This window comes from Acartia tonsa, chromosome 9 (genome assembly GCF_053477335.1).
Source record: "Acartia tonsa isolate MP-2025a chromosome 9, ASM5347733v1, whole genome shotgun sequence".
Lineage (NCBI taxonomy): Eukaryota > Metazoa > Arthropoda > Copepoda > Calanoida > Acartiidae > Acartia > Acartia tonsa.
This window is the reverse complement of record NC_137268.1, coordinates 36,057,789-36,084,438: the sequence shown is the minus strand read 5'-3', so window position 1 is coordinate 36,084,438 and position 26,650 is coordinate 36,057,789. Positions and strand designations below refer to the sequence as shown.

The following is a 26,650-nucleotide window of genomic DNA, read 5'->3' as shown; positions in this document are numbered from 1 at the left end:
CTCCTTAAAACTGATGAGGATATTCTAAATAGATGGGCAGAGCATTTCACTGAACTGCTGAATCTTCCATTTCCAGAGGAAGAAACAAATCTAGAACAGCCTTTGCCAGCTTGAACAAAATTTGGAATTCCAACAACATCTCCATAAAGACCAAGTTAAGACTTTTGAAGTCAAATGTTCTCTCTGTCTTGCTGTATGGGGCCGAAACTTGGTTCCTAAACACAACAGTGGTCTCCAAGCTACAGACATATGTCAACAAATGTCTTAGGAGAATCCACAAGATCTTTTGGCCAAACAAGATCACAAATGCTGAGCTCTTAGAGCGCAGTGATATGTCAGACATCAAACTGACAACAAAACAGAGAAAATGGAGATGGTTGGGGCACACCCTAAGGAAAGGGCATGATGATTTAACCAATCAAGCCTTGACTTGGGACCCCTTCACAGGAAAAAGGAAACCAGGTAGACCTAAAACAACCTGGAGGAGGGAATTCCTTGAGTAACTGAGAGTTAAGAATTTTCGATCTTTCAGTGCAGCCTCTACTGAGGCCCAATTCAAAGATAAATGGAGAACCATTGTGCGTGGCCTATGCTCTGGAAAGAAGAGATAAATGGCAATGATGATGAGTGGGGCCTTTATATTTATTTTCTATTTAATACCCACCTCCTAAAACAGTTATAAACCTTCCTTGGACTTTGAAGAAGTTTTACTGTATTGGATAACCATACTGGTTAGACTATATAAGTTTGAAGGAATTTCAATTAATATAATAGATTTGAAATCTGCATAAAATTTTAAGGTTTTTTTATTAAATTCGTTTTTTATTTAATTCTTTATTTAACGGCGCAAATACGATTTAAGTTAATTTATTTTGACCAATAGGAAAGCTAGATTGAAACCTACCCGCGCTCTAATTGGTTGAATGATGTACGACACTTAAGCTTCTCCAATCAGAGCGCAGATAGTTTTCAATCCACCAATCACAGATGTCAAAATTAATTAACTTAAATCGTATTTGCGCCTTTAAATAAAGAATTATATAAAAAACGAATTTTATAAAAAAAACCCTTAAAATTTTATGCAGATTTCAAATCTATTATATTAATTAAAATTCCTTCAAACTTATATAGTCTAATACCGGTCTAGTGTTTAGTGAGATCTTAAGCTACATACAAACCCACAGACTATTATATAAAAATCAATTACTTAGCTCTTTGCTTTTTACTTTCTTAGTGTCAGTTTCTGACTAAATATATCATCTACATATAAAAATAAAGGGACAATGTCCTAGGATTTTTCTCCCTTACTCAACCATAGGGTGTTTCATTAATATCACCAATTAATAAATAGCAAATCATAATTTTAGTCTAAAAGAATTAGTGTATTTTATAGCTGTCTTAATTATTTCAGTGTGGCTTTCAAATCGGATTGATTTCCGCTGGATTAGAACCAGTTCAGAGCCATACTGATAAATAACATTACAGAGAATTTTCTCTAATCAATGAAACAATCCCTGTTTTATTGGCCCGTGGAATTGGCTCCTCAGAAGCAGTATATTGGCATAGTGTGTACATTTTTTATGTCCTCGTACATTACTGATTGTTTCATAATTTCAACAAGTTTTATTATTGGTTCAGGTTGGATTTTAGGATAGTTGAAGAGGGGAAAGGGGCTTGTAATCCCCCCTAAATTATATGGTGTCATACTTATTTCATTTTTATGAAAAAATATATAGAGGGGTATGAACAATCTAACTTAGAAGCTAAGTAGGAAGAAAAATCTAAAATAACGATACCCCCCCCCCCCTCCACTCTCCTTGCCCCATCCCTTCCCACTTCTACTGGATGATTGAACTGAACAATAAACGATATATATTTTAACCTATTTGTCGTCATTTTTCTCTGTCATAATATCCACGTATATTCTATTGCCATTGTATGAACTCTATCTCAACCATTAACTTTTGTAAACCTGATCATCAAAACTTTTCTGGGAAGAAACTTTTTTTTATGGGTGGGTGTAACTGGGTTTAGCCTCCAGGGACACGGAAATAGTTCTCAAATAAAATATTCTCATAATTGAGACAAAATATCATAATTTTTTTTATTGAAGCAAAATAGGTCGATATAAATGTTTTTTTAAATCATTGATGTTTTATGATTATTCTGTTCAATATCATATAACGAAAACTACCACCCATTTACAAAAAAATAATAATGATAAAGTAATAAAATAAAGGGGGCGTAAGCTATGTGTAACTCTATCCTTGGGTTGGGGATCCTGTGCCGACTTGAATATTAGCTAATAGTGTTGGAAATATAAATAAAGCTGCGTCCTTACAAAATAATAGTGAGCAAATTGCTAGCAAACGAAAAGGGGCACTTGGGGCAGGTTGTTTCTTGGTTATACATCTATACTTACATATTTGTTGCTAACACTTTTTTTGAATTTCCGTATCCACAGATGAAGAACACTAATACGGAAACAACTTTAGTAATCAAGTAAAAAATTCGCTAAATTTCCTTTTTAAGAATTATTTAATTTAAAGAGTTAAGACTCTAGGGGGCTAGGTGTCGCTTCGGGTACTAGGTAACTAGATCTCTCTCCACGCACCTTGAAACATACATACAATATTTATGATTGCGGTGTAAAGCGTCCATTCACCCATCAGACAACTAACTCTCTGAGATGCACGACCTTTGTCTGAGAAGTCCCAACTGTGCATGGTAGCGAGTTGCGCCTGTTTTGGGCCAAGGCATTCCCCTATTCTAACTATTTCCGTCGCGCATCTGACATAGTAGCAGTGGGAACCATTTTTAACGTCTTTAGTTATGACGCGGTGTCGGGCCGAGATTCGAACCTATCACCTTCCCGGCGACGAGCGGGTGCGCTACGTGTTGAGCCACGGTCGCGGGTTGAATTATTTAATTTAGAGTCGGTTCACTCTGCAACGATAAGCTCTTTTACATGTTAGAGTTGTAATATCGATTTCAAACTTTACATGGTGATTCATATAACAGTATTTGTACAATTTAGGAAGCGTAACAATATTACTTGATGAAGGCATAGGCGTCCAAGGGGGGGGGTAATGGGCCATTTGGCACCCCCAAAATTTTTTGAACTATACCCCCCCCAAAAAAAAATTACCCTTACCTTGGGGGTGCCGTAGGCACCCCCAACGATTTTGGGGGGGGTTTTTACCCCCTCCCCCCAAACCATTTTGGGGGGGGTAATTACCCCCCCCAAAATAAATGTTCTTTAAAAAAATTTTTTTACCCCCCCCCCCAAATTGAATGTTCTTGAAAAAAAAATTTTACTGTCCAACCAGTTAAAACAGTTCTTAACCATGATAACAAAAAATTTAATAGTTTGATCATGTTTTATTTGCTTGGGCCTTTATAAGGGCTAAAACCATCCCGGGGATCTATGATGTAATTGTAAAGCACTGAAGATTCCATAAAATAGATACCTAACTAAATTAAATATTTCATTAAATAATGAAAAAGAATTTCTATAGGCGATTTCTTTTGGGAGGATGTCAGGGTGTCTCAAAACTAGTTATAAAACTTACCAGGACCTATAAGACGCTTCACTTTAAAGTAAAATCATATTGGTTCATTGGTTAGTGAGTTAATTATTGTATTTTTTATGTTTTAAAGAATGAGATACTACTATATATTTGAATAGTAGTGGCGCCCTTAGCATCTAAGAACTCGTGTTTTCTAAAGGGTAAAAAGGGAGGAGAAAAATAGCCTAAAACCACTCAAAGGATTGACCTATAATAGTGTGGAACCATCATGGGATCTATGTGAAGCTTTCCTAAAAAGGAGAACTCAGTATTAAAAGTAATGAAATCTGAAGCTATAGTCAAATAAACCTTACTTACTACTTTATGTTATAAGATAGTACTTATTAACTTAATAGATTAGGTAGGTGCTTTTTTTACATAATTAAATTACCCCCCCCAAAAATTTTACCCCCGGGGTAAATTAGTTTTGGGGGGGTAATTACCCCCCCCAACAGATTTGGGGGGAGTATTTACCCCCCCCAACAGACTTTAGGGGGGGTAATTACCCCCCCCCAATAAAATTTTACCCCCGGGGTAAAAATTTTGGGGGGGGTAAAAAAAAATTTCGGCGCGCTTCGCGCGCCATTTTACCCCCCCCCAAACACGAATTACCCCCCCCCCTAAAATTTTTTACCCCCCCCAAAAAAAAAAGCTTGGACGCCCCTGGATGAAGGTTCTGTTATTTTCTTTCATATTTCAGCATATTGTCTCTCTCTTTTTTTTCTTATGGAAACTTAACATCTACTGATCTATTACTTACTTTTTTGGTACATCCATGACGGGTGCTTTGCTACTTATGGATGTTGGCATCCTTATTTGTGTCTGTGTATCTGTCTGTTCCCAAGTATTTCGCCAACTGCTGAACCTATAAGGTTCTTCTTTACATTGTAACTTCTCATACTGGAAAGGTGTATAACTATTCCCCTTAATATACCCCTAGATGCCTCTAGGGGCGTAGACGCTAGATATGATGAAATTGATCAGATTGTGTTTCTGGTTATTATATAAGGAAGGAAATAATATGTCCTCTCTACATTTTATCTTCTTTACACTTCGATGCCTTTTTTGTTTCCCTTTTCTCACCAAGGGAGGGAGAGGACATTGGACTGTAAATTAAACCATTAACCATAGTTGTAGAAACACGTTGTTTCATTTCAGGACTTAAACGTTTGGGTAGCTTTCCGAATATTGATTGGTTGGTTCAGTATAGCAGTTTCCAAATTTATCATTAAATATTTTTAATCTACAGAAGGTGTAATAATGTTTTTTTATTATTATCTTAGATATAATACATGCCTTTTTTATAACATCCCTGAAAATTGGATTATAATACAATTTATAGTTTATTTCTAATTCATTTCAAAATCTGTACTACATCGACTTGATTATTAACTGTAACACGACCTAAAATGTAAAATTTCAGAAAATCTCAATTCCTCAGCTTTGGACTAAAAAAACTAATTAATGGCTTAGTTTTAAAAAAAAAGATATGACTAATGTAACTGTATTTTTGGAGAGAATGACAGACATACCTTATAGAAATAGGTCATAGCAAAAAAAGGAATAACAAGGATGACAGCATCCATAAAAGCGAAGCTCTGAAACGGTAGTACATTAACACTTGTAGAGTGTCAGAACTGATTAATCAGAAAATAAAAGTATAAAAGTCGAAAACATTATAAGTAAATTTGCTAAAAACTGCTGAAATACAGGATAATGATTAAGGACATACTTACACTTTTAGGACTTGATTATAGAGATGCTTTGTTGTCAGAGGAACCAGTATTCCAAAAATCAGATCAATCGGATAAAAATATCACATAAAAATTTGTTGGTAAAAAAGTTAAAAATCGAAATGTTTTAATTGGACGTACGTACATTCTGGTGATGATTATAGAGTTGCTACGCTTTCTAAATTGTACCTAATTACTACAGAAATCAGCATGCAAAGTTTGAATACGATGGAACAATTCTAACATGCCTAAATTAACGAAAAGAGCTATCCTTTCCGGACGGACGTACGGACGGACTGAACCGAATTATAGAAAGCTTCGCTTTTAAAAAGGAATAAAAAACCTTATGAATTTATGTTCTCTTTAATCGGAATACAGTCTTTCTGATTCAGACACGTATCTTTAATCCCTAGACCCGCGACCTCGGCTTAACATGAAGAGCATTCGCTCGTTGCTGGCGAGGTAATCTCTAGGGCCTAACACCACGTCATAACTAAAGACGTTAAAAAAGCCAAAATTTAATAGATAGAGTAGGAAAATGCCTTGACCCAAAACAGGAACAACTCTTTACCATGCACAGTCAGGACTTGTAGACAAAGATCATACAATCAAAGAATTGGAAGTCTCAGGTTTATTAATTAATAATTTTTTTTTGTGAAAATACCAAATTTTTCTTCAAAATACTTATCTTTTTCCGAGTTTAATTTCCCCTTCTGTAAAAAGATGTTGGGTCACATTTATTAGAAAACATAAATAATACTTACAATATCAAATATCAAGTAATCTTTATGTTCAAATTCCTGGCACAAACTTTTTTATATCCTTACTGATGATAAACAAAATTACCCCCTTTAAATATGTATATTATTGTAAGAAATTAAAATTTAAAAAGTAATCAATGTTTTTAGTCAACGTATAAGATAATGTGGTGATAGAATTTTGGGTACCAGTATAATACACAGTCAAATTGTTTATGTATATCAATTTATCGTCTACTGTCTTATCCCTTAAGATCCCTTTTGGAGATGGCATTTATGTACATGGATCTTTTGCAGGGAAGTAATCAGAACACACTTTTCAGTAGTTTTTGAAACAAATTAATGCGGATTAGAACCGGTTCTAAGCCGTACTGGAAAATCACATGTAACAACGTAGTACAGACAATTTCCCACGAATATTAAAATAAAAATCATTAAACTGATACCAGTTTCATTAGCCTAGGCCCCTTGGGTCTAACAAAACTGGTTTTGATCTTAGAATTTTTCATTTTTATATTCGCAGAAAACTGGCTATAATATAATGGATAAATAACCATTCCTCAAAACATTTGCTATCAAATTTTAAGTAACTATTCAATTGACGTAATAAAACCCTGCACCCACTTGCCTCTAAAGTGATGCCATTATTATAAACTACGGGAGCAAAGATTTAACCAATAATACAGAGAAACTTATTGGACATTTTTATACCAGCAGACCACTTTATGGCCCTAAGGTGGACTAGATCAGGGATGGAAACTAGTATTCTATTATGGCTTTGAAACTGATTTATATCCGCTGGAATAGAAACAGTTCTTAGCCATTCTGATAAATCATATATAGCATCGAATTAAAGACAGTTTTCCATGACTATTAAAATACAAATAATTAGATTAATATCAGTTTTGTTAGCCCGTGACTTCATATAATTTCATATTATTTTCACTATATTTTTCATAAAAAAGCGCCTCTTAGAGCAAAGATGCCTTATTTTTTTAATATATTTCATATTATGGGAAGGGGGTTGTTTTGTCTTTAATTTGTTTATTACTTTAGGTTAGATAAAAGATAAGGGCACTGCAGGGTTAGATCCCCTGGGACGGGATACCCGCAGGGAATAGGCAAAATGAAAAAAAATATTCTCCCCCCAAAATTTAAATTTTTAAATAAATTTTCCCTTTCGCTGTTTAGATATGGTTTTTCTTTCTTTTTTTAGGTACATTTTAAAAACAAAGCATCTATTTTTATAATAATGATTGTATAGTACTTTTCAATTAGATAAACAGAAATGTATATCAATAAATTAATGATATAATTAATACTAATTTACATAATTGTAGAGCGTTTCTTAGCTTGGTATTGATGAAAATATATAAAGGAAAAATGAAGATTAAGAAGAAAAAAATAGTTAATGAATAGTAATTATAGACAGATTTCCGCGGATATTAAGAAGATAAATATCAATATTGGGCTACCAAAAGTGGTAAAAATTTTATGAATATCATATTAATATTCGTGGAAAATTGTTTGTTATACATTGCTATACACGAAAAAGACATCTTATAGGTAAAAAAGATTACAAAGAATTTTAAATAAAAATATATCTAAAGTTAAATGTATCTTTTTTGTATCCAACTTTATATTGAGTACATTGGTGTATTTGTTTAAATAAAAAAATTCAATAAATAAATAAAATATATATAAAAACTTAAAACATAGATTTTTCATTTATTGGGCCTTAAAAATCCTTAAAACTTTTTTTTATTTCACGTTAGTTCTTTTTTATTTTTCATAAAGATTTATTTAAGTTTCTATATATGCACGTTGCATGTCTAGATCAAGTGTTTGTTTTCAATATAGTTTTTTCATCAAATAAAGAAAAACTTATATAATTTGAATATCAAATAGAAAGCAAGGATGAAAATATACATAATCGTCCCCAATCTTTATAAAATTATGGTAGAAATTTAGCCTAAAGTAAGTCAAGATTTCCAAGTATAGAGAACTCAAACTCAGACAAATCGAATTAAAAATTTACTTCATCAGTACAAGATGCTTAGCCCCAATGGGGAGCAAAACAGAAGAATTGGCCAAATAAACTCCTAGCTTCTCTGTAAAGGACAACTAGATTGTAGCACCATGTTCCGAGATATTTTGGTCAAGACTAAACAATAATGACTACTGTTTAGAATAGAATAACAGGTCTATGAAAATATTAACCGCCTTTAGAATATAATGTAAAATTAGTTGATATATAAACAGTTATTTTTGAGAAGCTTCAATTTAGAAAAAAGGTTAGGTCAAAAAATATTAATGAGGATTATTAAAGGACTGCATATTTCAGAATTTCAGTTCATGTTTGATTTGTAAAATTAAAGTACTTAATTATCCGGAGGGTAGCTTTTGTTGTTTCATAATCAGAAAGAAATATGCTAGGTTTCTTTAAAAATTAAATGGTTCTAGCTGCCTCTACTTATGCACACACATTTTAGATTTGTAAAATAAAACTTATTTTTGTTTACATTACTTAGTTAATTCATCTTAAAGCTTTTGATGCACCACCTAAAACATAATCATAAATATGAATCTTTTTTTTGATAATTCATGGTTCTTTTTGTCTTTTGATACTTTTTGATACTCACACATCCTGCTACTTCAGTTAATTTAATTATGTACAGTCTTTTGAAACAGGTGATTTTTTAAAGTATGTCCTTTGTTTACAATTATTGAATAGACATTTTATTACATGTAAACAGTCAATTTGTCAGCCATGGCAAGGAAAAGAGACATAACTGTCTTCTTTCTCCTTACCCTGGGTATGATTTACTTTTTTTATTTAAAAAGAAAGTTTTAGTTTTGAGAAAAAATATAATTGTTTATTATTTTTGGTCTCAGTGACTTTGGCTTTGTCTCCCTTATATGTCTAAATAGTCTATTATTTTCACCATAATGACTTGAAGCATTGTTTTAATTAGTTTACATCTATTTACTTCAACATTTAATTTTGAGTTTTAAACTAGGTAATGCCTTGGCCAATTTGATATCCATTGAGAAAAGCAGAAGTATAGCAAGATGCTGTACTGGGAGTGGATTTTCATCTTGCAGTAAGGTACTAAAGAGGAGTATGCACGAACGAGAGCAAGTGATTCTAAATGTTTTTTTTTTGTGAATTTACTAGAGTTATGTTTAATATCATTTTATCAATTCAAAAAAATAAGTTTCACCATGGTTTTGAAATGTAAGGCTTTTTTGTACCTATATATCTTCAAATGTTTTGTTGAGTTTAAACTTCTATGACACAAAAATAAACTTTTTCAATGAAAAATGTTGATTTAGAAAAAAAAGGATGGAAACTTGTAATATTGTAAACAGTTTTCTCGTATTCATTCGAATCTGGTGGATTGGAACCGGTTCTCATCCATACGAAAAAACTATGTCTAGCATCGTATTATATCCAGCTTTCTACGAATATAGAAATGTACAATCATAAGATTAAAACCAGTTTTTTTAGCCGGTGCCTACGGCACCTTGGGGCTAAAAAAACTAGTTTTAATCTCATAATTGTACTTTCTATATCCGCGGAAAGCCGTTTATAATTCGATGCGAGAAATAACTATTATTAGTGTACTCTCGTAATTTTCAGCATTTGATTATGTTTTGCTGTTTTTTTATTTGAACCTTTGAACTCAACAAAGCATTGGATGATTTTCATCAATAAATGCTTAACATTTATAGTTTTATTAATAGAAACCCATGGTGAAGCGTAATTTCTTTATTTGAAATAAATATATTAAACATAAACATAGCATATTCATGAAAAAACTTTTAAAATCACTGCTGGAAAGTGCTTAGAATCACTTGCTCTCGTTCTTGCATACTCCCCTTTCTACTTTTAAAGCGATTGATTTACTTCTTATGAAAATATGACCCTTGACTATCTAATCTAACAATTTGTGATATGCAGGCCGTAATTGATTATGAGAAGTTGGGTATTACTGATTTGCAGCTTCCAACTGGAGAGGTACTTGAATTTCTAGGTAAAAAACTTCCAATTTGGGGATACAAAAGTATTAGGAGATTTCATATTTTTTTAATGAATGCAGTTTACATTTTTCCATTGAAAAAAAATCTTTGAGTTGTTAACCACTGAATAATGTGAATAATATAGTTTTCTCTAAAAAAAATATTAGTTTTTACACATGGTTGACTAATAAAGGAACTGCAAAAATATTCAGGTTATGCAGCTAACAATCCAAATGCCTATTACTTTGAGAATGGAGAAGCTATTGCATTGATTACAATGAAAGCTAATGGGAATGGTCTTCACGGTCATGCCCAAACAGGTAATACTTCAACAGTCAGTTAATATTAAATAACTATAGTTTGTGTTTGTAAAGATCTTGTTAAACAAATTAATGCAGGAAGACTTTTTTTCGTGTGCAGAATTTTTTTTTTGATATCAAAGGGAAGAGACTTGACCAGAAAAATGTCAACTAGTAATACAACCCCCCCCCACACCCCCTCATGTCATCTTTATTTTATTTTTTTACAACTTATTATTTTGATAAAAATACAATATTCTAAGACGTGAAGATATATTTTGATTTATCATTTATAATTCATTTTGTCTCTTGTAGAAGTGAATCAAGCAATATTTGCTTAGTCATTTATAAATGTTTCACACAATATAATGGGCCAGCAAGAATGATCATCTTTGTTAATCATTGAGAAACGACTCAAGAGGCTTGTAGAAAAATACACAGTGTATAAAATGTAACACAATATCTATCATAGGCTGTACTGGAAATTCTAAGAAGTCGTGTATTTATTAATTTACTTAAAATTTTATTTTCAGGCAATGGTTCTTATGTACTGGAATATTGTGGAGAAACAGATGGACATGTTTGGAAGGCTTTGGAGCCAATTGTAGAAGAAGCTGATGGTGTATACTTACCCAATTCAGAACTGGATGAAATCGCCTTGGACCTTCCAAGCGTACCTGATGACACATTTGTTAGTGTCTCTGTTAAATTTTATTACACTGAAGAGTTTGCTAATACTACTTCTGACATTGATGGCTTCCTAGATCAGGTTATTGCTGAGACTAATCAGGGATTTGAAAACAGTGGAATCAACATGCAGGTATTCAGTGATTCATTACACTTCAAGATAAATAAAATATTTTTTTTTTGTTCTATAGGTTTATAAACTCTGCCAGGAACAGTCATCTGTGGTTGAATCAGGAAATTATCTTAGTACGCTTGAGGACTTTAAAAAATCCAAACCTGCTGCAGAACTTCGAGATGGGGCAGATGTAGCTGCTTTACTTGTTGATAATCTAGATGCTTGTGGTGTTGCATACTTTAATACTATTAAAAGTGGGGAAACCTTTTCTGTTACCAAAAAGGCTTGTGCCAGTGCTTATTACACTTTTGGCCATGAAGTAGGGCACAATGTTGGATGTGATCATGATCCTAACAGAGCTGATAATTCAAAATATGATTATGGCCATGGTCATTTGATTGAAGCTGGTAAAGGAAACAAAGGGGTAAGATCTATAATGGCATATTATGATTCCAGCCATGAGACAAGAGTAAATTGGTGGTCTAACCCAAATATAAATTATCCTTCAACAGGAACTCCCTCTGGAACAACCACAGAATCTAACAATGCTAAAGTCTGGCAGGATAATAGAGCAGCATTGGCAGCAGTTGGAAAAGAAGATTCAGGTGACTATCTAATATTAAACTAATCCTAGCTACTTTTTCTGTTTAACAGTGGATAACTATTTTTAGCTGTATGTGGAGTAGGTGTATCTCCTCCTGAACTTATCACTACAAGCTGTACTCTAGGTAATATCTATAATATCAATAAGTTTTTTTATTGTCTAAAGCTGTATATCTTGGTCATTACAGGTCCAAATTGGTAATGCTTTTTAGAGTTAACCTTTATAAATAATTTGGGGTAATACTCTTTCCAGATATAACTCAAGTGATTGGAACCAAACAACTAATTTTAAGAATTCAATGGCTTAACATAAATTTATATCTGTTTTGATTTTGATGATTTAACCTCAGAAAATATGAAACCTGTACTGAGGAAGTCTATAAAAAAATTATCCAATGAGAATTGTCAACACCTGTGTGCCAGAAATAAGTCCTGCATCTATTGGTGGTGGAAGAAGAGAGGAAATAAGTGCTACATTTGGAACATGCTGTACAAAACTGGCACAAATATGGGAACAGGAGTGAAAAACTGTGATTCGAAATGTACCCTGAAATCTATGTCATCTTGTGATACAGTTAAGTTTTAAATTTTAAATTTCTCATTCTGACCCAATAGTGTTGAAGATTATTTGCCTTTTTTGCTGGCAGGAAGGTAATACTTTGACACTTTTAATCATATTGACCTGCGATCATATCTCAACACGTAGTGCATCCCCTCATTGCCGGGAGGTGATAGGTTCGAATCTCGGGCCGACATTGTGTCATAACTTTAGACATTAAAAAATGGTTTCTACTGCTGCTATGCTATAGGTGTGCGACATAAATGATACAAGTAGGGGGAATGCCTTGGCCCATAAACAGGTGCAACTTTCTACCATGCACAGTTAGGACTTCTCAGTCAAAGGTTGTGCAATCAAAGGGTTGGTTGTCTGATGGATGTTACTTAACCTAATATCCTGAAGTGTTAAGAGTATCACATCCCATTACATGTGGATGATGCTCTGAATCTCTAGATGATCACCTAAGTTGAAGGAAAATCCCGCCCTTATGAGGTAATGGTAAGGTAATTGTATAATAATAGATATACTAAAAGACTACTACAACTATTGTGCTTAGAATCTGACATTATCCTTAGAAGAAGAAACACATAACCACAATGGATTTATTATTACTAGAATCATACACCAGATTATCATCTTCTCAAATAAAGTTGTTGTTAGCAACCTAACAACAATATTTCCCCTGTCATAATATCCACTTATATTTACATCCAGTATTAGCAAAAATGACAATGCAACACTGGTAGATAGTCTGCTAGATATACCTATGCATTTAATAATAATAATTTTTTTATAGGGAATAAAAAGCCAGCTATGAAGAAAGTTGCAGTGGTGAACTATTATTCAATGGGGGACTGCAAGAAGTTGTGTGATGCTCAAACAAGTTGTGTATTGTGGTGGTGGAGAGGAAGTAAGTGCACTACCTGGAATCTCTTCTTTGGTTATGGCAGAAATATGGCATCTGGCTCCAGGCACTGTTGCATGGCAAAGCCAGATCTGGATTTTCATCCTCCCAGAAGAACTTTAGGTGGAAATTCCTTTCCATTTTTTAATTTACCATCATATGTAAATTGATTAGTATATCCAAAACTAAAGGGAGTTCATGCATTCTATTTTTCTAGCTAAATAAAAAAAAACATTTGTATTTTCTCAAATAATCAGAACACACCCTCAGGTATGAAAAGCATAAATATTTTTGACTTTAAATGCTGATAATACTTTAATGCACTTGGGACAATAATTTAACACAAAATTTGAAAAAATACATTTGTAGATAAAAATATACATTTTGCATTAAATTATATTGTATTTTATTCACTAATTGTTCATCTACACTACAAGACAAACTGTTGGTTAGGTTCTGTAAGCAGAAATCTTCAGTTGAAAAAGTTTCTTATTGATTTGTATTCTAATATTCAATATCCAAAACAAAGTAATATAATGTCTATGTGTCTATCTTGCTAACATCTGAACTGATATGATTCTCATTTACAATTTAGCTTTAGGTCCTGGGAAGGTATATAATTATTTTTGTGGAGGGTAACACCACCCTCCTCCCAAAGAGAAATCGCCCTATAACCCCCTTCCCCCCTCAAAATTTTTTTTCTTTCTCTTATTAAAGTGCCCCAATCTTGATTGTTATTTAAGTTGAAGGGCTTTCTTTAACCTGATCGCAGTTAAATACCAGTATATTTAAGGAATAAAAAGGATGAAAACATCCATAAAAGCGAAGCTCTGAACCGATAGAACAAACAGACATTAACACTTATGTAGTGTCAGAGCTAAATAATCAGAATATAAATGAATAAGAGTCAAAGCAAAATTGTGAGTAATCTTGTTGAAAAACTTCTTGGTACAGGATAATGTTTATGGACATACTTACATTTTTAGGACTTGATTATAGAGTCGCTTTGCTTATAATATTGTACTTTGTTGTCTCAGGAATCAGTAAACCAAAAATCAGAAAAACGTAATTAGATCACATAAAAATGTGTTGTTAAAAAAGTAAAAAAGCAACATGTTCAAAATGGACGTACGGACATTCTGTTAATGATTATAGAGTTGTTACGCTTTCTAAAACGTGGTTGACTTCTACAGCAATCACCACGCTGAAATCGATAGGACAATTATAACATGCCTAAATTAACGAAAATAGCTATCCGTCACGGACGTACTGACGGACTGACCCTAATTTTAAAAAAGCTACTCTTTTACAAAGGCGCTTTCACACATTTCCCCTTCCCCTTTTAAATTCAAAATAAGTTTTTTTTTATTACTGAAGGTCTGGTTGGAATAGTCTATTTTCTGTACATATTAGCCCCTAAGGGTTATGACACAACAGGTTTAGGTCCCGCAAGGTTATGTACCATAGCTAAAAAAATAGCCTCTTGGGAGAGTGTTGGTACCCTTTCCCAAAATAGTTACAAACCTCCCCATGACTTATGAGAAGCTGTATTGTAAAGAAAATGAACTTAAAACAGTGGTTAGTGAGAACCTTCGGAACAGAAACACAGACGCAGATCCTGTTACTTTATTAAAAGTATTTAAATATTATATTAAAATCAAGATCATTTTGTACAGTTTTAAAGTTTTGGTTACTACATATAAACGCTCTTGACATTAGGATCTACATAAATTAATTGAGGAAAACACTTGGAAATACACACCACAGGAAATAAACTGATTTAACTGCTTTAAGAATGCCACAATAAGACTCAATACCCTGAGTTTGAATCATCCAGCTAAAAAAAGTTATATAAAGTCAAAAACTTGGGTCTATTTGTGGCAGTCTTTAACAGTTAAAGCGATATATTTCCTGCAGGCTTCCTTTAATGAATAGAAATGATCAGGAACAAACAAATAAAATTCCTTCACTGTCCAAAATGTATCTTATTACAATTTGGTTAATCGGAAAATAATTACACATAAATGGAACAAGGCTGACAACATCCTTTAAAGCGAAGCTCTGAAACGGTAGGAAAAACGGACATTTACACTTGTAGAGTGTCAGAATTGAATAATCAGAATGTAAATGTATAAGAGTCGAAGCAAAATTGTAAGTAAATTTGTTTAAATACTGCTTGATACAGGATAATATTTATGGACATACTTACATTTTTTGGACTTGATTATAGAGTTGCTTTGCTTATAATATTGTATCGGTATACCAAAAATCAGATCAATAGAATATTTAGAAAAATAAAAAAGTAAAAAAAACATGTATAAAATAAACTTTCGGACATTCTAGTAATGATTGTAGAGTTTTTACGATTTCTAAATTGTAACTACTAAAGAAATCACCATGTAAAGTTTGAAATCGATAGGACACCAAAATAACGAAAAAAGCTATCCGTTCCAGACGGACGTACGGATCGACTATAATTATAGAAAAGCTTCGCTTTTAAAAACATAATAAAATGAAAACAGGAAGATATTTCTTCTTGGGTGATGGAGTAATCCTCCATACATTTAAAATTTATTTTGAAAAGATGGACATGTTGAAAAGTTTTTTTTTCTATGTTTCATAATGCCATGTCTTTACTACCCTGAAATTGGCCCAAAATCTCCCCTATACTAATGAAAAGCTTACCTGAAAATAAGTGAACTATCAGTCAAGTAGCATGAGATCTTGGTCGCACTGTTACTTTAATATGAAAAAATGCATTATACAGTAAAAATAAATATTCTTAAAGTTACTTTAATTGTCATAAAATAACAGCTGTGAATAAAAATAATAAAAATTAAATCAAGAAGGGTTTTAATATTCGTGTTCGAGATGTCGTACGAGAGTTGAGTTCGAGATGTCGTACGAGGTGGACCACCACCTATATGTGCGCATGCTCGTGTTCAGCTGATTTTAATTTCTGCTGAATCAAGATGTCATTTTACACGCAGACACGGCCACGTTAGGATGTTAAGCTTTTTATACAGTAATTTTCTTCTGATCTTTAAAATCAAATTAATATAATTTTTTTTAAAATTAGTATTATGTTTTTAAAGTTGGCTTTGTAATGGATTTGTGGTATATGGAGTTATGCTACATTTCCTTAAATCGTGTAAGTTTTTGTGATTCAGCATGTAAATAGGGTGTACTCGTGTTATTTTACTATTTTGTACTGGATAACCAGATGGTAATTTAAGGAATTTAGTGGATTACCACGTAAACTTCGATAACCTATTTTTTTATTTGAAATATAAAATAAATTTCTATTTTTTATTGCAGTCGTTAAAAAAGTGTGCTAGTGATTTAGCTGTTTTCTTTAGTTTTGTGTAAATTGAAAATGTGTTTTCCACGTGGGTGGTGCTACAAATCTGACAAATGTAGTCAATCTTGTTTTTTTAATTAGATAATTTGATGAAAGTTTTCATTTGCATTTCTACGGTATTGGTTACTAAATTTGCGGCATTTTACTGAGCTTTTGATATCCACGTGGTTTGCTATTTTAGCTGAAGAAAAAGAATATTTTCGTGCTTCTTATTTATCATGTCTTATTTTGATTTATTCCTTAAATCACAAGATTCTGGTAGAGGCGTAAAGATATCATATTTTTTTTGTAGTACTACATCTTCTATCCTATTATATAAAGTAATAGGTTTTTTGTTTTGTTTGTAGCAAAGGATTTTACTAACCGCTGAACCGCTATGGTTCTAATTTAGATTGAAGCTTCTTATAGGTCCTGGGATGTTTTAAGCTATTTTTCTCCCCTTTCATATTGTGGTATTCGGCAACCGTGAGCCATGTCTATGGCACCCCTGATCTGGGGTTCGGTGTAGGGTCAATGGCCCTCCCCCGAGTCCTGGGGAAGGGGTCTAGTGACCCCCTCCCTACGCTTAGAATTAATGATTTGAATCTGTCATGTTTATTATGGTTAACTGTATTCTTAATTCTCCCCCACCCTTTCCAGGGATGGGGGAATCATTATTGCCCAAACTGACCATTGTATATGTATTATTTATGCTTTTATGTTATGATTATTTATTCCTATCCATGTAATTATTGTTTGTTGTATATAACTGCAGTATCTCTTAACCCTTCAATAAAGTGACAACTGAAAGTAGATGTTGATCATTATCTAGTGAAAGCTAGAGAAGCGTAGCTTCTCTATAGTAAGGTGTCCACGTCTGTCACACTGCCGTAATCTAATTGAACTCCGGTGTCTGCCATTTGTCCTCGGCGGATACCACAACTTTGGTGACAGCTGTGTGAGATTACGGCGAACCACAAGTGTAGAGCAGACGCGCATCTGAGGCTAAGGTACTCCCAGCAGTGAATCTGGCAAAACTGACGCAAGCAACCTGAATTACCCACCCTGGACAGCAAAGTTTAACTCTGCATCCGGCAGTTGTGGAAGCGAAACAGCGAAATCTGACGAATAACCGCGAGCAGCGCTGATATCTAACGGAGAATTGAGCGCCAAAAGGGCTGAAACAGGCCTGCGGACCGGCTGAAACAAGCCAAATACGTGTAGACGGCTGAAAATAGGCCAACTTTACTGCAAGAAATAGCAGGATCCGAACCAGTGGCGCTAGCAGGACGGGACATTCCCTGCCGCCGATAGGCTGAAACATGCCACATAGCTGCAAGCTGCGAGCTAACATACGGGTGTAGTGCACCAGAACAGAGAAAAACTACGTCAACCCCGAGTATCCTGAGAAGCTACAACGCAGCCACCCATCTAGAAGACAGATATTATATCACATTTGCAGGGATTACCACCCTAGTGTGATGGCCAAACAATAGATTTATGAGCAAAGCTTGGCAAACAAATTGTTGTGTTGTGATAAATCTAAGAATAGAACAGGCTTGGATTACTGTGTATTGTGATAACAGCTAAAAATAGAACAGAGTTGGTCAACAAATCTGTTATGCAATTGTGATAAGGACAAAAATAAAAGCTAGATGTAATATAATCAAAACAATCTCAAGCCCACAGCACAAAAACAATACACCCCTTATTCCAAGGGAAGGGGAGGGGCCCCTCTCCATTGAAGGCAAATACAATCAGGGTGATATAACAGATAAGCCTAAGATTAAGAAGCAAAGGCCCCATTACACCAGCACACAATTACCCCCCTCCCTCACAGTGGGAACGGACGGAGTTACCCCCGTCCCCTCACGCGCTTCCCCCCTTCCTACCCACACTAGACTAAGTCCGTCTGTAGTGTGGAGCTAGCGATCGGATACACAGAGCGCCATTCACGGGTAGCGCAACAGAGTGCGGAAAATATCATAAATCCAACGGACGAAGCTGACCAATGAGAGAGCGAGCTGAGGGGTGAGAGCGCGTTTTCCCCGTGTGCGCGGATTTGACGGCGCGAACGCGCGTTACAAGGACAGAAGATTCCAAGCACACACACACACACACACTTTCACACCAGAGCGGAGCTACTCCATAGCATTTAACAGGGGTATTTTTAGCAAATAAAGAATTGCAAGTTTCTTTCCTCCTAGCTCTAGTGTGATAAGGGAAAACCCAATCAGTTCCTGACAGCAGTTCAGACCCTCAACATCTATCTACCTCAACACCTAACTATTGATAAGTACAGCTAAGTTATATCTTTGCAACTAAAACTCCCAACCTAGTGATACAAACAGTGTTGGCTGTTAGGCTAGGAAGCCTCAAGTGACAACCCATTCATTGTAGTACTGTATAACTTTGTGCCCGCCGGTTCACCGTTGACCCAATGGACCAGCATCAAGTCCCAGGAGGTGACCAAGCCCCAGGATGGCTCCAGGATGACCCTCAGCCGGCCCCAGCCGAGTACCGCAAGCTGATGCTGAGCAATCTGCCGGAGTTTAGAGGGCCGCCCAAGCAGTCCTGGTCGGCACATATCCGCCGACTGGAGATGTCATGGGCGGCTTACCGCGTGCCACCTCATGATTCCCTCAACCGCCGCAACGCCCTACTACTGTCATTGGTAGGGCAAGCGGCGGAAATGGCGTCCCATCTGTTTGGCGAGGCAGGCCAAGCCTTGACCTACGAACAGGTCAAGACCGAGTGTGAATTGCTATTTCGCCCTGCTTTTGAATCCCAAACGCTTAAACAAGCGTTTAGGGATTACAAGCAACACTCGACAGAACCTATACAGGCGTACATATCAACAAAGTGCGCCTTGTATAGGGACGCCTACAACCATGAGGATCTTGAGTTGTTGGTGGACGAATTAAATCGTGGAATTCGTAACGCCAATGTAAAACGCCTCATGATGAACCATGAAATTGCGAGTGTACCTGAGTACACTCGCAAGGCCATGTTCACCGTGACCATGGTTACTAAGCAGCTGAAGGAAGGTGTGTGCTTAGTGGACTCGACCGACGGGCTGACTGGATCTGCCTGCATCCAGTTGCCCCAATATGACGAGTCGGAGCCAATGGAGATTGGCTCCTTGGCTCCGGGTCTCCACCAGATGGGGAAGGTCGCTCTAGATGACAAGGTTCCAGGCCGCTGCTACCGCTGCCAGGGGAGAGGCCACCAAGCTCGAGACTGTCCAACGCCTGTGGAAGTTAGCCTAGAGGAGAGGCGCACCCAGCCACGCCGTGACCGTTCTGCCAAGTGTGAGCGTTGCCACTATGACGGTCACACGGCGGCCGATTGTAGAGCTGACTGGGCCCAGGTAGCCAGCCGCAGGCGCACCGCCGACAAGGGTGCCCCTCCAGGGAAGCCCAGCAGAGTGGCCCATATGGAAGGGAGCGCGCCTCCAGCACCACCACCGCAAGCAGCCGCCCCCAGAGCTGCGGACCGAGCCGATGGGATGCCGCAGTTCGGGACTGTCCCAGCTAGGATCAACGTACTGGGCGGCGCGGCTGAACCCAACCGGGTTGGCCTAGGCTTCAGTCTTAACCATCTGGGGCCAGAGCTGGTACAGCCCAACAACATAGCCGAGCCAGAGGTGCTGAGGCCCCAGCCTTTCAGCCTCAACATGATGGAACCTGCCCGACTGAGCCTACCCAGCAAGAGTGGAGGGGCGCTGCCCAGCGTCCCTGAGACGGTGTATGGGGAGGCCCTGGCAGCCGCTGAACGAGAGAGGCAGGAGGTGCTAGCCAGCACCTCTGCATCGATGTATGGGACGCCACCCGGCGTCGCCACCTGGGATGATGGGGGGGTGCTATCCAGCGCCTCCCACCTTGTGCCTGGGGCGACAACCGTCGCCGCCACCGAGATACCTGGATCCTGGAACGAGCCAGCCTCCAACCTGATGTCTGGGGCGACAACCGTCGCCGCCACCGAGAGACCCGAGTCCTGGAACGAGTCAGCGGTCCCAGAGGAAGGGGTGACACCCGTCACCCCCAGCCAGCCAGCGCCACCAGTCTGCAGGGAGAGCCCAGCTACATGCCAGCCAGCGCCACCAGCCTGCAGGGAGAGTCCAGCTACATGCCATCCAGAGCCCTCTACCAGCCAAGGGAACCCAGCGGCTCACCATCAGGATAAGTTGAATTTGTTAAATGTGTTGTATCCAAAACCTTGTAAACACCCAGCCTTGCCTGTGCCCCCTGCACCCGAGGCTGGGGAGATTGAAATTTGGGAAAATAAGGACTTGCCTGTGCCACATGCACCTGAGTTCCTAGGGCAGGGGAGGGCATTGAGTAAGGGCGAGCCTGTGCCACATGCACTTCAGCCCCATGCCACTGGGCATGCCTTGGACCAGGGAAGGGAGCACTTAGGGCTAGGGGAGCCGACACCCAGGCAAGTGCCAGTCGCTTGCCAGTCTGTCATTGGGGAGGGTATCGGGGTGCCTCGGCCGCATACAGATAACGCTCAATGGAAATTTGTATCTAGCCAGGAGCAGCCCAGCCGTGTCCAGCCCCAAGAAGCAGCCGTGACCAGAGCCGGAGATCCCCAGCCGCGTGTACGAGGAAGATGGTTACCTGGAAGCCTCTCCCATTGGTGGATGGTCCTGTGGGGCCTCCTGCTGGCAGCCGTGTGGCCTACAACCAGCTACGTCCTGGTGGGGTGGGACTGTGCCAACCCCACCCATGTCACGTCTTACAATAAAGAAAAGATGTGTGACACGGAGCCCCTACACCAGGAGGTGCCCCTGGGCCATGACGTCCACGTCCTGCAGCAAGTCAAGGTGAGGGAAACCACATGGTTCAGCTGTCAGCTCACCGTGTCCCAGTGGACATTCAGGTGTGGGGTATGGGGTCACCTCAAGGTGACCTCGGTCCCCACCCTCATGAGGCCAACCAAGATAGACCCAGAAGCGTGCCGAGACCTGGCCAGGAACCGAGTATACACGTTGCCAGGCAAGACCCAGCCACTGACGTTCCAGCTGAACCACCCCCTGTTCTTCACCATTGATATGGTGGGCGCCCTCGTCAACAGCCCCGAGGGGGTGGGTTGCGAGGGGGAGGACGTCCACTTTGAGGGCCAGCTCTACCGCAATGAATTAGTGCTCCAGGAGCGGCGGCTGCTGGTCAAGGAGGAGACCTATGTGGTGGAGGATGGACGGGTGGAGTTCCAGTCTGACCACCTGACCCTCGAGTGTCCCCATTCTGAGCTGTCCTGTATCACTGGGGAAGCCACCTACGTGTGGGACCACCTGGGAAGAGATTGCCCCTTGAGGCTGATCCGCAGCCTCCAGCCCAGCCTGGTGAGGGATGCCTATCTGGTTGACCATCAGGCCCAGTTTTTCATCAACATGACCAACCCCACCTCAATTGTGAACTGCGACTTCGAGGCCCATGCCACCAACCATCCAGCGTTGTTCGTGGCAGCTGACCCAGCCGCGGCTGCGCTGCCCAGAGTGTCGGCCAGGGATGTTGACGTTCCCCTTCAAGCACAGATCCATGCAGGTTATATTGGATTTACCCTGGAAACGCGCATGAGAAGCACTGCAGCAGAAGAAGTAGCGGCCAACTGCTGGAAGCTCCAGCAACTAGATCCGGCCCACCCGGTGCGTGTCCAGGGGAGCACGTTCTCGGTACTGAGGGGAGACATCCTGCTGCAGCTGACCTGCCAAAGGCACAAGTATGTTGTCCGCGAACACAAGGAGTGTTGGGACAAAGTGCCAGTGGAGCCCACAGGTTTTGTAGACGCTGTGACACGGGTATACAGTGAGCACGCCACCAAGATTCCCTGTTCCTCCACCTACCCCCTGACTGTGCACGCGGAGGAAGGCTGGATAGAGTTAACCCCTGCTCCCAAGAAAAGGCCACCCCCGCTGGATACGCCTAAGCAGTTGTTGACAGAACCCTTGGATGACTTCAGTTCAGGCGGTTTGTATTCGCAGGCTGAGTTGAATGACTGGCAACAACTGCTGGCGTTCCCAGCATACAAGAGTGCCATGCTGACCGGCCTATCCTATGGCTCCTGCGTTCAGCAAGGCAGCTGTTCGGCCACAGGAGACCATGGGATAGTGTCCTACAACATTGACCGACTGGCGGAGGAAGGAGAGGCAGCCCTGGATGTCTGGGCAGGATTTAGACAAGCCATCCACGAGTGGGGAGATGGCGCCGCCATCCTGTGCTTGCTGTTGCTGATCCTCAAACTGCTGGGGGACCTAACCATCATTTCTCTGGCAGCAGCACAAGGAGGAGTCCGGGCAGCCCTGAATGCGATATCACAAGTGTTCCTGTACCATCCAGCTTTGTATAGGAAGGCGTTGGCTAGAGCCAGGCTCAACCATGCCAAGTCCCGGGACTTTTCAGTGGACTGGGATGCCATTCCCATCGGCAGGGAAGCAGCCGAGGAAATGGTGTCTATGAAATCAACTGACAGCGGGCATGACCGCCCAGGTAGGCCAGGACCGCCCTCTGGCAGACCCCGCGGCCCCTCAGGAGGACAGGCCGCTGCTCAGACAATCAACCTGGCAGCCAGTGCCCCAGCCGCCGCCAACAACAACCCGCAGGCCCCACTGCTGACCGTTCCAGCAACAACTGTGCCACCAGCAAACCTGATACCTGCCGGCGCTGACCAACGTATCCAACCCAAGTCAGCCTCTGCCTTCTATCCCACATTGGGAGCCCATCAACCCTAAGAAGATACTCACCACTAGGATTCCATTGAATCATTATCGTTTGTATATATATATTTTAGCCCTAAGGAGCGGGCCGAAGGCCTCAACCACTGTCGGAAGTCTGGTAGGGAAACCACCTCCCAGCCTTCCGAGGGGAGAGTTGTGGTATTCGGCAACCGTGAGCCATGTCTATGGCACCCCTGATCTGGGGTTCGGTGTAGGGTCAATGGCCCTCCCCCGAGTCCTGGGGAAGGGGTCTAGTGACCCCCTCCCTACGCTTAGAATTAATGATTTGAATCTGTCATGTTTATTATGGTTAACTGTATTCTTAATTCTCCCCCACCCTTTCCAGGGATGGGGGAATCATTATTGCCCAAACTGACCATTGTATATGTATTATTTATGCTTTTATGTTATGATTATTTATTCCTATCCATGTAATTATTGTTTGTTGTATATAACTGCAGTATCTCTTAACCCTTCAATAAAGTGACAACTGAAAGTAGATGTTGATCATTATCTAGTGAAAGCTAGAGAAGCGTAGCTTCTCTATAGTAAGGTGTCCACGTCTGTCACACTGCCGTAATCTAATTGAACTCCGGTGTCTGCCATTTGTCCTCGGCGGATACCACAATATCCTTTCGAATATACCTAGATATTAGGTACGCAGCCGCTAGTTTAATAAAAACAGTTTACGTTGATATATACAACAATATTTTTGGTATAAATATACACATTGAACACGTATAACCAATTTAACTAGACTTTTCATTAATAAGACTGTTCATGAATTGAAATTAGTTAATTAGTGTTGAAGTGTTATTTCTAGTTTTATTACAGAACATGATCATTAAATGTTTCTCGACCTTTTCTTGCTATGAAAGTGTAAAGAGTTAAAGTTAGTATGTGTTGGATTTGTGTTTTTTTTGGAATATATAGTGTCGAAGCAAGTAGGTTGACTTTGTGTTATACCTTACCAGAAGCAGTTAACTAAGTTTTATTAATATTCATTATAGACAAACGTTGTCATTTAAATGCTATGAAGGTTGATTATCGCATAGTATTATTTCCGTAGATGGTATGGTGAGGAATTATGTGATTATTTATAGTTTAGTTTGATGTGGTGTTGATTCTGTGATTTTAAACTATAATTCATGGAAAGTTGTCTGTAATACTATATGATGTATGATTTTTTCACCATTTATGGCAACTGTTTCTAATCCAGCGGAAAAAAGTTTTAGGCATTAATTAAATTTCACGTCGTAGTTGTTATCTTAAGTAAACAATTAAATGATAACTCTTTAATAGTCTTGGTGTAAGTGCCGCTCTTTCATGTACAGTCCACTTTTAATGATTACTATGAGTATTACTATCCGACCGTAAATGACTATATTCTCGCTAAGATAGTAGAATGTTTAAAAGATAAGTAAATACCTAATACGTTTTGATATTAACAATATATTAGGATTAACTTATTTTGAAAGGTATCTCTACATTTTACTATTGTCTTCGTTCTATTATAATCGACGGAAATGAAAATAAATAAGATGAAGTCGTTGTCTGTTATGGGCATTAAAATTTTTCATACTTTTTTCAACTTCAAAATGAAATTTAAGTATAAGGTCGTTCTGGCCTCCAAAAAATATGGCTTATTTTTGGCAATTCTATGTTTAATTGTGATCTTCTTTTACGTTAATTTTTTATGTTTAGTAATTGTTTGTTATCATTGTGATTAAAATAATTTTGGGGGGACATTACATGGTTTTCCTATATCGCTATTCTTGGTATACAATTTTTATATATTTTGGAAAACCTTGTAGTGTCGCCCTACTAAAATTCGCAAGCTCTAGAAGATTATTCCTGAAGATAGACCACAAAGCAATTATTCAACACACGGCTAAAGAAGATATGATTTATTCTGCACAATATTTTTTTTATCTAATATTGGAAATGTTTATTTATTTCCAAAGAAGTTAAGACGCCTTCTTTGTATCCGACATTATTTTAAAGGAAGGACACCTTCTTTACTAATATTTCATTCTTTAATGTGTTATTTCACTTTATGGAAGTTAAGTCCTTAAATACAATTCCGACAAAAATTACAATTTTCGTTTTTTTATGGTTGTAAATTTATCTTTTTCTTGTTATAATATTTGTAATTCCTTAATATTATCATCATGTTATTTCTGGTCATAATTGATATTTGTTTCTATTTTTTTTCAGGCGCTATTTGTATGTCATACTTTGACATTAATATTGTATTTTTTTTGTAACTGTTATAATTGTATACATCGTGTTTTAAATGTATATGTTGTCTTTAAAAAATTATAAAACCAAATAAATAATTAAACTATATAATATTCATAAAACAAAGAATAAATCAAACAATTATTGTTACATGTTTATAATACATTTTTGTGAAAAATCCTCCAGAATCGCATAAAAAATCTACAAAAATGATGTTGATAACCCTTATGATTCTATTTAATTTTGTAGATTTTGTATGCGATTTTGGAGGATTTTTCACAAAAAAAATTAGCGAGCCTCAGTGATTTTAGTGAGCCAGTGAGCCAAAAAGGTTTTTTTCAGAATCCACCTCTGAATATGAAAGTAATAGAATGCTTCTTTGTGTATCTATCTGTCTGTATGTAAGCTAATATTTCTGTACCTTTGGCTCTTTCTAGAGGAATTACTACATTTGGCTCATAGACTTTAGATGGAACGGTTTTCCAATAAGGATGTAAAAAATACATGAAAATTATGGCAGGATAAAAATTGTCGTAAATTTAGTTTGCTAACATGAATCTCATTTATTGGCCTGATAGGAGGGGAGGGGAGGGGGGAAGGGGGTGGAAGGGTGAGATCGTTATTTTAGCTCAATCCGTGTGTCTTTTTATTAAAGAACAATTAAATCTGGTGTAAGATCCAAGTAATACTATATCCGATGTTATTAATTTACCAGAACGTCCGTACGTCCATTTTAAACATGTTGATGTTTAACTTTATAAACAATATTTTTTATGTGATATAATCATCCGATTGATCTAAGTTTTCGGAATACGGATTCCTTTTACAAAAAGGTACAAGAAGCATCTCTATAAAAAAAGTCCTAAAAAACAGAATTCTGTATTTTAGAAGTTTTGAAACAAATTTACGTATAATTTTGTCAAAACTTGTATATTTAAATTTTGTATATTCAGTTCTGACACTCTGCAAGGGTTAATATTTGTCTGTCATACCGTTTTAGAGCTTCGATTTTATAAATGTTGTCATCCTTGTTTCTTAATTAGTTCCTGCTACCCTTAATGGTTCTTAAAATAAAGACTAATGTCAAATAGACTGAAGGTC

At 37.8% G+C, this 26,650-nt stretch overlaps 1 protein-coding gene across 1 annotated transcript in view; it reads right to left on the bottom strand.

The window, feature by feature from the left end:
- LOC145327676 (immunomodulatory peroxidase-like) overlaps positions 1-10,719 on the bottom strand; it is a 182,771-nt gene extending 172,052 nt beyond the window's left edge. The window contains exon 1 of the mRNA XM_080171236.1: positions 10,691-10,719. The gene's annotated coding sequence lies outside the window, so the exon portion shown is untranslated. The remainder of the gene's footprint in view (positions 1-10,690) is intronic.
- Positions 10,720-26,650: the final 15,931 nt, after the last annotated feature.